At 42.2% G+C, this 14,443-nt stretch overlaps 1 protein-coding gene across 27 annotated transcripts in view; it reads right to left on the minus strand.

The window, feature by feature from the left end:
- The window catches only part of LOC121908544 (muscleblind-like protein 1), a 53,528-nt gene that overhangs the window by 32,597 nt on the left and 6,488 nt on the right, over window positions 1-14,443 (minus strand). For 20 of the 27 annotated variants that reach the window (XM_042428653.1, XM_042428650.1, XM_042428647.1 and 17 more), the window contains exons 2-5: window positions 13,106-13,221; window positions 12,552-12,795; window positions 11,321-11,467; window positions 5,990-6,143 (exon numbers count right to left, since the gene is read on the minus strand). The gene's annotated coding sequence lies outside the window, so the exon portion shown is untranslated. Of the gene's footprint in view, window positions 1-5,017; window positions 5,299-5,478; window positions 5,580-5,989; window positions 6,144-10,693; window positions 10,855-11,320; window positions 11,468-12,551; window positions 12,796-13,105; window positions 13,222-14,443 lie in introns of those variants that run through there. The other 7 variants (XM_042428625.1, XM_042428627.1, XM_042428626.1 and 4 more) reach the window with 7 other exon arrangements.

Genomic DNA, 14,443 nt, shown 5'->3' on the forward strand with positions numbered 1-14,443 from the left:
TAAGCCACATCTGGACACCAGCTAATGAGGAGGTATAGAGACATCTATGATAATTTTTTTTTTTAATTGAAGGCACCAGGGGCTGTCTTCAATCAAATGAGAGAATGTGATGACTTCATGCATAAAAAGCTGACACCCCCTGTGTTCTGTCTGGCCGCCTAATCTGTTTCTATGGTTTCTATTAAAGTCAGACGAGCACATATCTGTGAGGGGGTGAAGATGTAGTATGATGTAAGACGGTGCCAAAGTGATAATGAGCGCTCATTATGATCCATCATGTCTGGACATGGACATCCTTCCCCTATTGATTTCTTCATCTGGATGGTCTTTCTTGTCAGTATGCCACTCCCTCGATCTAATTCCACTCTAACTGTTGCTGCTGTGAGTCACGAAGGCATCCATTTCCGATAGGTGACTGTATAATATGATCTACTCCGCTACTCGAACCACAGTGTTCATACTGTTTTAAGCAGTGGATCCTTGACTCCCTTGGTCTTCCTATTCCTTCCACCCCTCGCCAACTCCATCTATCCCTCTACTTTTGTCCCCTCATTGTGACTGTCTAGCCGGCGCTCTCTTTCAGCATCCTCTGCAGCACTCCCTCAGACTCCAAGGTCTTGCAAGCTGGTGCAAGGTCAACCACACTGGAGGAAGGGAAGATGGCGGGAGAGCGCGCCAGAAAGACCGTGTTCTTCCTATCACCCTTTAGGACACGTGGTAGAGACATTACATGGCTGGGAGAAGAGGAAGTATGTCTACAATATCAGCACATCGCCATCAGCTCATGGTCATGTGACACCAGCATATGCCTCAACAGCACAAACAATTTCTGACATGAAAAGCAAGCTTGCCCCTCTTTTACTTTCCCTTGCTTATGAGTCACAAAACAAATCTGCTCTCAATGAGTCAAAGACGCTGTTGAAATCTGCCCTCTACCTCCAACGAAAGCACAAACTATGCATAAAACCTGCCAGTGATTTGCACAGTGGACTGTGATTGATGGTGCTCACACATTATGAGGTATTCTTGAACACAGAGAGCTTTTTTTTGTTATGAAGGCATGTCTCAACTGACGGCATAGTTAAGTGCAATCAAACGAACACGCTAGTTGCTAATCTGGGCTGGTCTTGAAGCTGTCCTTGTGACTAACCGCTAGAGAAACAATGAGATGACAAGAAAGAGGGAGTGGTTCATAGTTTATGATAAGACTTCCTGAAAAGATCTACATGAGTGGCAACATTATTAGTCTAACTTAGCACAGCTTGACACTACAGGTAATGAATTAGTGTTCTGCACAATTACTGCATAAGAAATGAAACTCTGAGGTTGATGCAGCATGAATTGAGATAAAGCTGAAGCAAAATGCAGATATCTGACTTGTTATGTTGCTGTTATCTGCTATGGCAAATCTAACTAACAAACCATAGCTTCTAGCCAGAGCTTTACTTTTTAGCTTTTGACTGCAGAGAAAGAGGCGTTCTTTTCTTTTGGTTTGCTGCTGTTCAGTAAAAGGAGTGGTTTCAGCATATTGACAGAGGTGGAGGGTGACAGTGTGCTGAGACAGGTCATCACAGTGGAGGACACTGTAGGAAATGCAACACCCCAGGCCTCGCTGCTACTGCTGCTGCTTCTCCATGTGCTCAGAATATAGCATGTCAATAGTGCCCTCACTGACCTTTACATACACACATACACACTAGTGCATATACGGACACGTGAGCATGTTCTCCTCTCCATCTCTTGATCTTCTTGACACTGACACAGACATACAGAGAACAAGATGGAGAACTGCTGCTTTATCCACCATAGCTCTCCTATATCGCATGCATCCCTGAGTAAACTGCTGTTTGAGACCTTTCATATTGGCTGAGAGATCGTACCCAGTTAGGTCTGTATAAAAGGAGAATAAGGGGCAACAGCAGAAAGCATTAAAAATAAACGATGAAAACACTGTTTATTTATACTTTATTTATGAGCTTGGTTTGTTATGAATAGAGGTTATTGATGAAATGCTGCTCACATGGACTGCTATGCTCCACAGGATCAGGCTGAAATAAAATCTCTGTATCTTTGTATCAGTATCCTCACCACAGTTGGGATTGTTATCGACCACCTTATCGTCATCATCATCATCATCATCACCAAGTCGTCATCTCCTCTCAACTACTAGTTTATCTGAATGGTTTGTCATGGGATTAAATAATGTGGTACTGAAAGTGAGTCTTAGGTCAGGAACGCACAACAAACAATGCCCATTGATTCCTCTGAGAGCAAACCTCTGGAGACAATGAGATCTCTTGTCTAGCACACATGGATGCTCACTGAAAGACACACAAACACAAACCTATACAAACTCACAGACCTCTGTGTGTCTTGACAGTGAGTATTCTTAAGCTGTGGTGAATATCTGCCTGTGTGCAACACTGCATCTTTGTGTGTGCATGTGTGTGTATTGAGGATGTGGTGATGTCAACGGACAGTGAGGATAATGGGTGGCCTTAAGGTTTAATGAGTGGCTCATTGGCTCACATTTATGTTGTCTGTGTGAATGTGATGAAAAATTGTCAGCGTACTCAGCTCGCAGGCTGATTTCTACATACAGACAAGTGACAAATTTAAGGAATAACCTCATCAGTGAGTGAAGAAACGTAACGAATGCTGATGCTTCCATTTAGGCCGCAGCGGATCACTGAGGTGTTTGATGAGTATGAGGATGGTGTGAATCATATGCCATGACCTTTCCAGTTACCAGAACTCAACTCAGTTTAACACCTGAGGGAGATTTTGGACTAAAGGAGAAGCACATTCCATCGTCATCATCAAACCACAAAATGAGGAAATATCTTTTGGAGGAATGTTTTTTATCCCTCCAGGAGAGTTCAGAGAAAAATCTAAAATGTAGATATAAAACCTATGGAGCTACCATGGAGCTTTGAGGCTGGCCATCACCTTACTTGTTGGCTTTTCCTTAAATTTGACATCCATCTGTATACAGTATATACAGCTACTGGTGAATCTAGTTGTGATCCATAGTGTATGCATGTCCTGCATTAGCATTTATAGGACAAATGAAATATATATATTATAATATGTATGAAAAAGGGACATTTTCAGGTTAATTGTTGCAGTCACTTTTTGTTTTTTCCAAACACAACTAAGAGCTTTTGTTGCTAAACTTGCAAACCACACTCACTGCTGTGTTAAAATGTGTTGACCTTAAGAGAATACTTAGCATTTATCACATTGTACATTTACATACATAAAGAACACATTCATTCCTGAGCATACACCACACTGTGTAATCACGTATGCAGTGACCACAAGGCACTTCCAGGACCTATGTTTAGCTTCCTCAGCACAATATATCACATGCAAACATATTCTTCCAGTGACCAATTGTATCTCCTGTTATCTGTGTAACTTTCATTTTTAAAATCTTTTTTTTTACAGAGGACAGGAAATGCTAATGCATGTAGCTGCTGAATTGTGTTATGCGTGGTGTTGCTTGCCGGTCGATCTGAATCATACCCACATCCACTCTCTTGTGTTGAGGCCTGCTTCTAATATACCAGAGGCAAACAGAGCCAATGCAGTCACAATGTAAGAAACAATGACTAGGAAGTGAGCAAGCAAGAAAGAGAGTGTGAGTGAGAGAATGAGACTATTGGGGCAGGAGTGTGTTATTAAATGTTATAGCTGTATGTCTTTCCTACAGAAATGAAGAGGTCAGGGTTGTAAGCCAGAGCTAATGCAGCTGGAGTGTAGAAAAACAAGGACAGGCTTGTGTTGACACGTGTACCTCTGGACACAACAACAAAGAAAATAACTAGACGCTTATTACTGACTCCACAACCAGCAGCTTCGACATGCTGTTCGCCCCGCTTATTAGCTCTGGTCTGTGGTTCACATACCGGTGGACACTGGTTTAGTTTAGTCTATACTTCAATGTCTGATAGACAGAAGCCTGATAATTAGTTACTTGAAAAGAGTAGAAATGCATAAATTTTTAGAGAAGGTTAATGAGACATTCAATTATGGTGCAATAAGGAATCTTGTCTGTGACAGTGGTAGAAGTGATTCATTTTAGCTTAGCTTAGAATTTCGTTATGTGGAAGGTGTCTTAACTCTGCTAAAGTTGTGTCAAACTTTTGCTCAGAGGGGTTGAAATGTGGTCATAACACAGTAGGAACATACAGAGAAGCCCTCATGTAATAAAGGCTTAACCTGTCAGCACAGATGCAGCCAAGCATGTAATCCTGTCTGTAGGGCAGATCCTAGATCATAGGCTACACACATAAATGGACAGCGATTTGCACCTGAATTCGCACACATATACAATCATACACATAGAGAGCAATGTTATTGTTGATATTATTAGCCACAACATCCACATTAACAGCAACAACACGTTCCTCAGCCTTCTGCTTGACAAAAAATTGTACGTCTACCTCCAGCAGAGCTACCAAAGTCTCAACAATGTAATCTGCCACACATCTGTCTGTGTTGCGCATGCTTGCATATGTGTACATACTTGTTATTGTATACAGTATATGTGTGTGTGTGTGTGTGTGTGTGTGTGTGTGTGTGTGTGTGTGTGTGTGCGCTACTGTCTGAGCCACTCTGAATCCCTCTAAGTCACAACAACAACATTCCTCATCATTGCCCCAACCACGGACACACCACCAAGAGGAAACCCAGAGACATGAGGGGGAGGGAGGGCAGAGGTAGTGAAGAGACGGACAAAAAGTGGAGAAGAGGGGAGGATCACTAAACTTTAAAGCTCTTAAGATCCTCTGGCTTTCTCCTACCATTCTGTATTTTACCAATGTCCGCAAAAAACGTGAAATTATGGTATTTGAGTCTGACAAACCACGCCGCATACTACCGTACATAAGAAAACGGTCTGTTTACCTTAGCATGATCCACACAGACAAACTTAACTCCTGAGAGACAGAAAACCATTGCGGGCAATCTCACGTAACGTCCCAAAGTCTTAATAAAGTACAGAACTACTTACTTTCAGTCCAGTTTAAACATCGACAAGTAAAATCCCTCCATTTGCTGGGTCTCTCTCTCTCACTGTCTCGTTCTTGCCTCTCTTTGCTTCTCTCTTCAACTTTCTTTCCTCTCTTTCAGAAACTCCCCCTCTGTCAGACGCATGCAAACACTCACTTAGTCACACACACAAACTAACGCACACACTCCCACAGACAGAGTCACCCTCTCACACACTCTCTCCTCCCGCGACCCGGGAATGTTTGGCAAGATTCTACTGTACTGAAATACAGTGCTCACCATATAAGGTAGCAGCAGCTTCACATGTCACACATAATTTACATGCAGCGGGGCGGGAGTTTGTCTTACACAGCACACACAAGTAGAAACACACATACAGGACACACACACATGCAAAACCATGCTTCCCCCTTAGGCTGACGCAGCAAGGGAGAGAAGCGGTAAAAGAGAATCAAATTTTACCATTCTCCTTGTTAACCAAGCCCTGCAGGATATCTCCAAACATGTTCAATGTTGAGTCAGACGGAGGGAATGAAAGCTGAGTGGGCGATCTATTGATCCTCTCCACTGCTTCCTGGAACAACCACGGCCCTCCACACACACACACGCGCGCACGCGCGCACACACACAGCAGAAAATTTTCTTGCTAACTAGCGCTACCCTCAGGAAGTAGCTATTGTGTGACTGTCTGCTTTGAGCCAAGAATGTGTCTTACTGGGTGAGTGTGTTCGTGCATGTGTGTGTGTGCCTATATCTATAAAACAAGCCGTAACAAATAGATGTTAACCCTGTGGCCCACGTACTGAACACACACACACACACGGCAGACACTAAGGCAAACAATCCCCATATCTCTACCTATGCTCCAATGCACAGGCGCTTACTTTGGAAAGTAAAGACTGCAGCACACACAGGAGGAAAGATCTAGATAAACCAATGAGACAGGGAGGAGGGTTATGAACCAAGCTCTTACCTCTCACATTGCTCTCCAGTTTGTGTGTGTGTGTGCTTCCGCGTGTCGATTGACTCTGTGTGTTTATGCGTTCAGACAGGCTGCGACAGCAGACCCCCAGGCACCGGCTGGACCATTCTCAGGCAGGCAGGCAGAGCGCAGCAAGGCAGAGCGACTGGCAGAAGAGAGGCAAGCGAGTGAGCGAGTGAATCAGCAGCGAATGAGTAGAGGAGCTGTGCGGAGCCAAGCCGACCAGAGTGAGAGAGAGAGGGAGAGCGAGAGAGGAGGAGTGTTTGTCTGTGTGATTGTGTGCGTGTTGCAGCGCTGGCTGTGTGCGCTAGTGTCTCCCCTCCCCTGCCTCTTGAAGTGGCTGAGCTGGGCTGTGCTGAGCTGTGCTGAGACGAGCTGGGCTGTGTCTCTACTGACTCCCCAGCCTCTGGATTGTCTGTCTGCTGCCCGAGGAAAGTGGTGTTCGCTGGGCGGCAGTAGCAACAGCTGTGGAGGAGGAGGAGGAGGAGGAAGAGGAGGAGGAGGAGGGAACACTGCCTGCACTGGGCATACAGATCCTGCAGTCCCCTCTCCCTCCCTCTCTTCTTCGCTGAACGCTGGCCACGCCCCCCCTAAAACAACACCAGGAAGTGCTGGCTCAGTTACAGAAACACTGCCCTTGCCTATCCAGTCAGGCTGAGGAAGGAGAGAGGGAAGAGAGAGGGAGGAAGGATTTCGAAAACACAGCAAGAATATAAAGAAGGAGAGAAAGAAGGAAAATGAGTGACAAGATAAACACAAAAGTAAAGAAAGACTATGCAGAGTGCGGGACGGCATCAGAAATAAAAGATTGGATGTTAAATACAATCCAGGGAGGAAAGGGTGAGACAGACACTACTGATACAAGAGATGAGAGGAGGTAAGGAGGAAGAAGAAAGAGAGGAGAAAAAAGCAGCTGGAAAGACTGAAAAGATTAAGGGATGTGGAGTAAAGAATTATGGAAAAAATTACTGGGAGGTTGTGGCAGATTAGGTCTGGCTTCTGTCCGGATCCCCTCTCCTTCTTTCATACTAAATTTCTGCTGTGGCATGTAACCCTCAGACACCTCAGCTCAGCCTCACACCCACATAAAAGCAGGACACACTGGACTGCACTAAATCAAACTGGACTACCCTAGTTATACATTCAGAGTAACATAGAGCTTGTGGATGCTCGAGAAAGGAGAATTCACAAAGATGCAGACCAGCGCAGTTTGGTTGCAGGTCAGCAACATATTATAAAAAGGCTAACAGAGACAGCACTGAAGCAACTGCTGCTGCCAACTCTCCTGTATTGTGGTGACTCAAGGCTTCTGCCACCACAAACCTTGCATCCAGGGGAATGCCAGAGAGGCTAAAGGAGCCTTCAAGAATTTGATTTGGATTTGATGCTGCAATATCCGGTAGCCATGAAGATAGTAGCCCTGGCCTCTGCAGGAATCCTTACAGATTTTAAATTGTGTGCTGACACCAAGTTTTGTGACTGATCCTGCATCTTGTCTATGACTCACATCATTTGATTGTGATCAAGGAGAAAGTGCATTCTCACTCTTTGAAACATTGGAAATTAGCTTTGCAATGTCTTTTCATTTAAATACGTAACCAGGCAAATCCAACACACTGTAGGCCGATTCAGTTTGTCTGAGATAAACACATCTGCATCCATAGTCTAATGTGCATGCTGATAAATGAGCCTGGACATAGACAGATCTAAGAACTCTGTCTTTCTTTGGTTTATTTGCATGTGTATTTATAATACTGCAAAAAACAAAAACAAAACCCAATGCCTTTCTCGTATGTAAAACTGCCATGCCTCAGCTCTCTTTCTGTTCCACCTTTTCCCTCCCTATCTGGACCAGTTTCTACTGCTGCACAGCTCTGTTTAATACAAAGCTGGTGATAAGTCATCTCTAATTTACACAACAGTCCCTTAAACCCCGAGTGACAATCTGTGGTAGAGCCCCAGCTGCAGTGCTAACCCTTTACATAGCTAATATTCGGACACAATGTGAATGTGAAATCACACAGAGAAAAAAGGGGAGCATGTTTTATACGTCAGACAAAAGAAAGATATCATAGTACTATGATTCATAGTAAATTTTGATAGAGATATAGTGGTATTATTAGCTATAACAGCGAAGTACATGCCTTGAACTAATTCCAACCATCATTCATTAGTGATGGAAGGAGACCTATTTTCAACCATGGAAACAGGCCCGCTAGAGCACATATGTGTCTTTCAGATTAGCAGAGCAGTCTGATATCTGATCAATGGAAGCAGTAGGTCACTCTAACCTCCAAATGGAGATTTCCTTGACCCATAATGAAGAAACATGTTGATTGATGTTGCTCTGGCTTAATATGAGACATATTAGCAATGCCTCCAAAGATCTGGGCTCTCTGCGAAACTCAGACACTGACGTGGAATTTCCCCTCTTCTACTGCAGCTGAGTGTACGCCAGAGTTTCTTTCTTTTTTTTTTTTCTCTGTCCTGCTAGTCCATATTTCCTATTCATTTTCATTCATTGAATGCTGCCTGAGTCTGTCTTTTCATCACTTTCGCACACTTATGACTACATCTTAATTCCTCTGAATTTCTCCACCAAGAGAACCACAACCACTTGTCTATTTGTCACAAGCCGCAGGACCATATTTGCCTCATTCAATTAAAAGTATGAGCTTTGCCATTACTAGATGGTTTGCTCATTAGGTTCTATAAGCAATACTTTCAAGTTTTATTCTGCATACTATCTGATCAAATGTACAACAGGGACCTATTTCTCCTTTTCTAGTTCATATTTCTTTATCTAAAGTGAAATCAGCCACATGTTTTAACTTTCTGTCCTACATGTCTTGTGTCTCACAGATAAGACGATGACGTGACCGTTGTTCTCTCTTGGAAATCAATGAGGCCCCAGAGTTGTTTAAGTGTGAGCAAAGAGCAACAGGAATCAACATGCAACTGTTCACACACATACTAATGTTAACCAACTGAAAACAGGAAGAGGTGTGGTGTAGTTAAAGGGGAATTCCACTGATTTTACACATCAAGATCAGTTAACTGGTCATAGTGAGAACTTATCAGCCTGTGAAGACAGTTTTATAATGTCCTCTGAGGCCGTGAAGGGAGCTTTGTCAAGTCTAAGGCAGTAACTTTTAATGTTACTATCAAGTAATCGTAACCCTTCATGGGATTTTGTGGCCTCCAGCAGTCTTTGGAGCTTGATCCATATGAAGCATCATTCTTTTTTTTATTATCTGTCTTTTTCAAGTCCTTCAGATGTATGAAAGTATTGTAATAAACTGCTGGACTGCTCTATTAAGAGAGTAGGTAAAAAAAAAAAAAAGTAAAGAGCTCAGAATATTCTAGAAACTCACTCAAACATCCATTTTCATCAGTCACATGAGCCCAAAGTCAACATGGCCTGGCATGAGTGACCCCTCTAACTCTGTCAAACTATCAAATCCTAACCCTTCACCTTTGCCCCCCACCCCCCACCCTCCCCACGCCCTTATTTTCTCCCCCTCCTCCCTGATGAACGTAACTTTCCACCTTAAGGCTTCCCTATCATCTCAGCGCTCTGCTATTTCCCAGCCCTCTGTAAATGACACTGGCTGGCTGATGTGAACTCTCACTCCACTGAGGAAATGTCCCAGAGCCTTTGTGTGCCAAACTCTGACAGCTCATCTATCACTAAGGCCGCAAATACACATTACACTCCCATTACAGACCATCACAGCAACAACTGCAACAGTACACAGTCTTGCAGAAAGGTCCACAGCAGGGAGTTGCATTCAACCTCAGCCATTTAACTATAATTTATTTTGGTGGCTGCAGAATCAAGAAGCAAAATAACGCTTTTAAATCATTTCTACACTTAAAATGGTTCCTGGTTGCATTGCATGTTATTTTGGGATAGAGTGAGGAGTACCCCGCATACACAGCAACATTATAAATATGCTAGACATTACTAAAACGTACAAAAAAAGTGGGACAAATTGTAGATGTGTGAATGCTGACAAAAAACACCTTCTAGTGTGAATTTAGCAGTCTCTTTGCTGCATACTTTGTGGTTTTTCTTTTTACTTCTTTCCACTTTGACGCAGTAGAGGGGAAGCAGGTGCAATTCAAGCTGTCAGGTTTGAAATACAGAGAGAGGAAATAGCACACTGTCTTGTCCTCATCTGACACCACCGTGTATGTGTGTGTGTGTATGTGTGTGTGTATGCACCATTCAAGCTTGAAGCTTATCTTGGAGATAAAATGAAAACGAATGGAAACACCCTTTGCAAAGAGGCCTTTTAACTTGGGCTTCCAGCAATTCTTCTGTCTAAATGTAGCCTGCAGTTATACGGCTGCAAACAGCCAAATATTAAATAAATTTCCCTTAAAAATCAGAGAATCACCTATCCTTTACAGTACGGAGACAAGTTGGACACTGTTATATAAAGAGCAAAATACTGCGCATGTGACAGAGAAACTTTCCTTCCGTGCAAAGTATCATCGAAAATAAGTTCTACGGGGAGAGGAAACTACCACCAATGACACAGCTACAAAATCTTAATAAATAAATAAAAAACAACAACAAAACAAAAATTAAACACAAATAACACCATAAACCATCTCACAATTAAATAATTTAAAACAATCTACAAATTCTTAATCCTACAGATAGTGACTTTACAGAAGTGAGCTTACCTGTGTGTCTGTCTAGTGCTGATGTGCCACTGGGACAGACGAAGCCACTTCAACACAGGTCATGCTGACGCAATGCATTGCGGGATAAACTAACATCTTGTTTTCTCTCTTCCTCTACTTCTCTCACTCCGTTCTCTCGCTCACTCATAATAGCACCTTCTGCTTAGCAACGGCCATACCACAAATGTGGTCAGGTTTACAGCGAACCATCACTGCGCAACATCAAGTCTCCATGACAACCACTCCTTATCTAATTTGCATCTTCTGCTTGCATTATCTACTGATGCCAAATATGGTCACCTTGTTATTTTCCCCGCCTCTTTCTGCATCCCCTTTTTGTAACTTCCTCTTTCCCTCCATTTTCACAACTGTATGCGCTTTGTTTATAATATATATGCGCACACAGGCATGTCCGCATGCTTGCAGCCTGAGAGTGCGTGAAAAGAGGAAGTGCCTGTGACATTAGAGCAGTTTGCAGCCAGCGAGATAAGCGGTGAAACAGCTTTCTAAATCAGGAAGTGGGGTGTTGCAAAGGTTGCTGTTGAGAAACTTAAAAAAGAAAGGGGACTTGCAATATGTTATCACAATACCCACATGGCAGGTACATCATCACAGGATTTAACTTACCCCCTCAGTTCTTCTTCAGTCAGGTTGGTGTGGGCATTTGGCCTCCTCTCCTTCCTGTCTATCAAACTATCACTGGAATGTCGAACCAGGCCCCTGGAGCCCACACACACACAGCAACACTCAGCAGCACTCAGCACCTGTCTCCGACTGCCAGCACAGAGAAAGAGACTAGGTCAATCACACTGGACAGCACAGCAAAGGGGAAAGAGCAGAGACAAGTGGAAGGCAGACAGTTGCTGACTAGTGTCTCATGTCAGTGTTATTGTGTCAAATTTGAGACCACATATTTGAAAGATACTGCATGTCACTTCGTGTTGCAAAATTAATTTTGCTATTGCAGTACATACTTGAGGCTACCAATAACAAGGTTTTCAGGGAAAATAAGGATATTATGGTTTTCCATGACAAATTTGACAGTTTCAGAGACCTTATTTCTGGCATTTTGGTGACTTATTATGTATTACAAAATAATGAAAATGCATCTCCAGTTTTCTTTGTGTTAAATTGAATCAATTAGTGCACTATTTGACAATATTTTGCAATTTAATTAAAAGCTGAACATCTATACACATAGGCCTGTGTAGTTCTAACAAACTGTTAGGGTACATTAATTCAGGATTGATGGGGTACCCCAGAGTTAAGGTGAAGCCAGGCAATACCTAGCCAAAGGTGGAATTGAAGGGTATAATCTGTCAATGCTTAATTTGTGCTGAAAGTTTAGCAGAACTCTTTCAGTCTTCTACCATAAAGTACCATAAAGAAGTGCTTTCTGTTACTCTTTCTGTTTCTACACCTTTTTTCTAATTTTTGTTTAGTTTTCTTTCTTTCTTTCTTTCTTTTTACAGCCTCATGTCTCTAAAAATCCTTCAGAGGAAAAAATCTTAATAAGCTGTATTCACACGATGGCCATAGCTTGTGTTGTGGGGACACAGGTGGACACTGCCCTAAGGGGTCACAAGCCAAACCGGTTGGGACCCACTGCCATAAAGCAATACAGCAGTTTTTTTTGGACAGAAACCCACAGAGTAGAATACATAATCATTGTGTTTGTTTAATTATACTATCACTAAAGTTGATAAGGAGGGTGATTTATTGAAAAATGGTAAACATCACAAAACTTTTGATATGACTACTGTCTCTTTTCCATTTACTCAGAATATTATCAGGAGATGTAACCTCTAATATCAAGCTTTCTTGGCACATCATCTCTAAAACTGACACTTAAACTTACCAGGCAGTGCCTGGTGTAGTTCTGAGGAAGCATCAGAGGCCCTGAGCACCAGCCGGCCTCCCCTCCTCTGGGCTGCAGGGCTGGTGAGACTCAGGGGATTGGAAGTCAATGAAACCAGGCCTAATTTAGCCTTCACTCCTCCACGAGCTGCCAGGAATCAGAGTGAGACTCCTTCCCTTTTTAGGGCTCCATGGACACTGCAGTCTGCAAGTGGCACTACCGCATTCCTATCTACACTAAGGAGCTGGAGAGAGTGAGTGAGGTGACAATCAAAATTTGTTATATAGAGGTGCCATTTTAATTATTATCCAGTTCTAATAGTTGTATCCTTGCACAGTGTGAAATTATTCACACTGTAAGCTTAGGTAATTTGCCCATTTGGACACTATTACATCTATCTTATCTTTACATCACTTTCAGTAAATACATGGACAGCTTGGCCCTGTAAATGACTTCAATACGACTGTCCGTTGCCCACTATCACAACAGCTTGTCATAAAATCACACCAGTAATTAGGTGTGAAGAGAGGACTAATCAGAGGGTCTATACTTACACTATCCACTCAGCCAGGCCCTGACACTGTGTCATGTAATCTTTAATAACCCCGGTCTGCACTGAAACTTGATGCTGTCGACCTAGAAGTGTATTTTCTTCTCCATCGTGATCTGGCTGATTTTCATGTGACAGGGAGAAAGAGTAGCCACATCTTCCATGACAACAAAATACACCACATTCTATTTTAGGGATTTAAAAATGAATTGATTACTTCCCAACTTGTGTGGTATAAATAAACCTGTAAATGAAAACATATTTATTACACTAATTAAATTAGCCTGATATACAAGGCATTTGCTTAAAAAGCATATTAAAATAAGCAAAATTAAATGTGTTAATGTGTCTTCTTTAAAGACAAACAACACTAAAAAAGTAAAAAGCAACAGGACAAGGCAGCACTGCGACTTTGAACACTCATGAAAATGATAGACACGTCACTATTTATTAACCGTGGCAGCCCCTGTATTCAAAATAAATGGATTAGATGAGGATTACTCATCGAGCCTCTACTCCCTTCCCATCCCTGTGTTTTCTACTAGTGATATGACTACACATGTATTATTTAAGACAGTGATCACATAAGCCATGCTATGGAATACACAATAGGATTATCTATGGTGGAGCGCTGAAGTCTCATCTTCACCTCCCACCATCCTATGGGGAACACACACATACATGGCTGCAATTTTACTGAAGTGTGTGGAATAACCCCAGAAAAGACCTATTCACACTGACATAATCCCATTAGTCTATTCAGGGTCTCTGTTTGACCAGCCCGCATAATGAGGAGATAAAGGCAACTACGGCAATATCCATTAGTAACTGTTTTTATAAAGAGAATTATTCATGACTCTTGTGTCATGGACAACTATTAATTCAATTAAACTCCCTTTGCAGGAATTGCGTATTATAATTTCTATTAAAAAAAAAAGGTGTTTTATTAAATCTTTGGCTGTAAATCAAAACCTTCACGGACCATTAAGAAAGCTGTTGAGACTTGTTTATCTTGCCTCTTCTATATCAAAACCTGTGACTCCAGCTTTCTCATCCCCATGTATAGTACAGTTCACTGGAAATTCCAGCAGTTTTTTAGATACTTATCTACCATTTAAGATCATTTATGTGAGCTGAGAAAATGCAATCACTTTGATATACAGTCAAGAAGTCAGTGAAGAAACTTCACTGTTAGATGCTATTGAAGTGACATTGACAAAACATAAAATTATAGTCGTCTGATGGTGTTTAATTTGTGCCTGTCTTGCCGATTGATTCAGACTATAGCTAAGTCATCCAGTGGAAAAGTAGTTTATTAATAATAAACAACAAATAAAGAACC

The sequence above is a fragment of the Thunnus maccoyii genome, chromosome 12, assembly GCF_910596095.1.
Source record: "Thunnus maccoyii chromosome 12, fThuMac1.1, whole genome shotgun sequence".
NCBI classification, from domain to species: Eukaryota; Metazoa; Chordata; class Actinopteri; order Scombriformes; family Scombridae; genus Thunnus; species Thunnus maccoyii.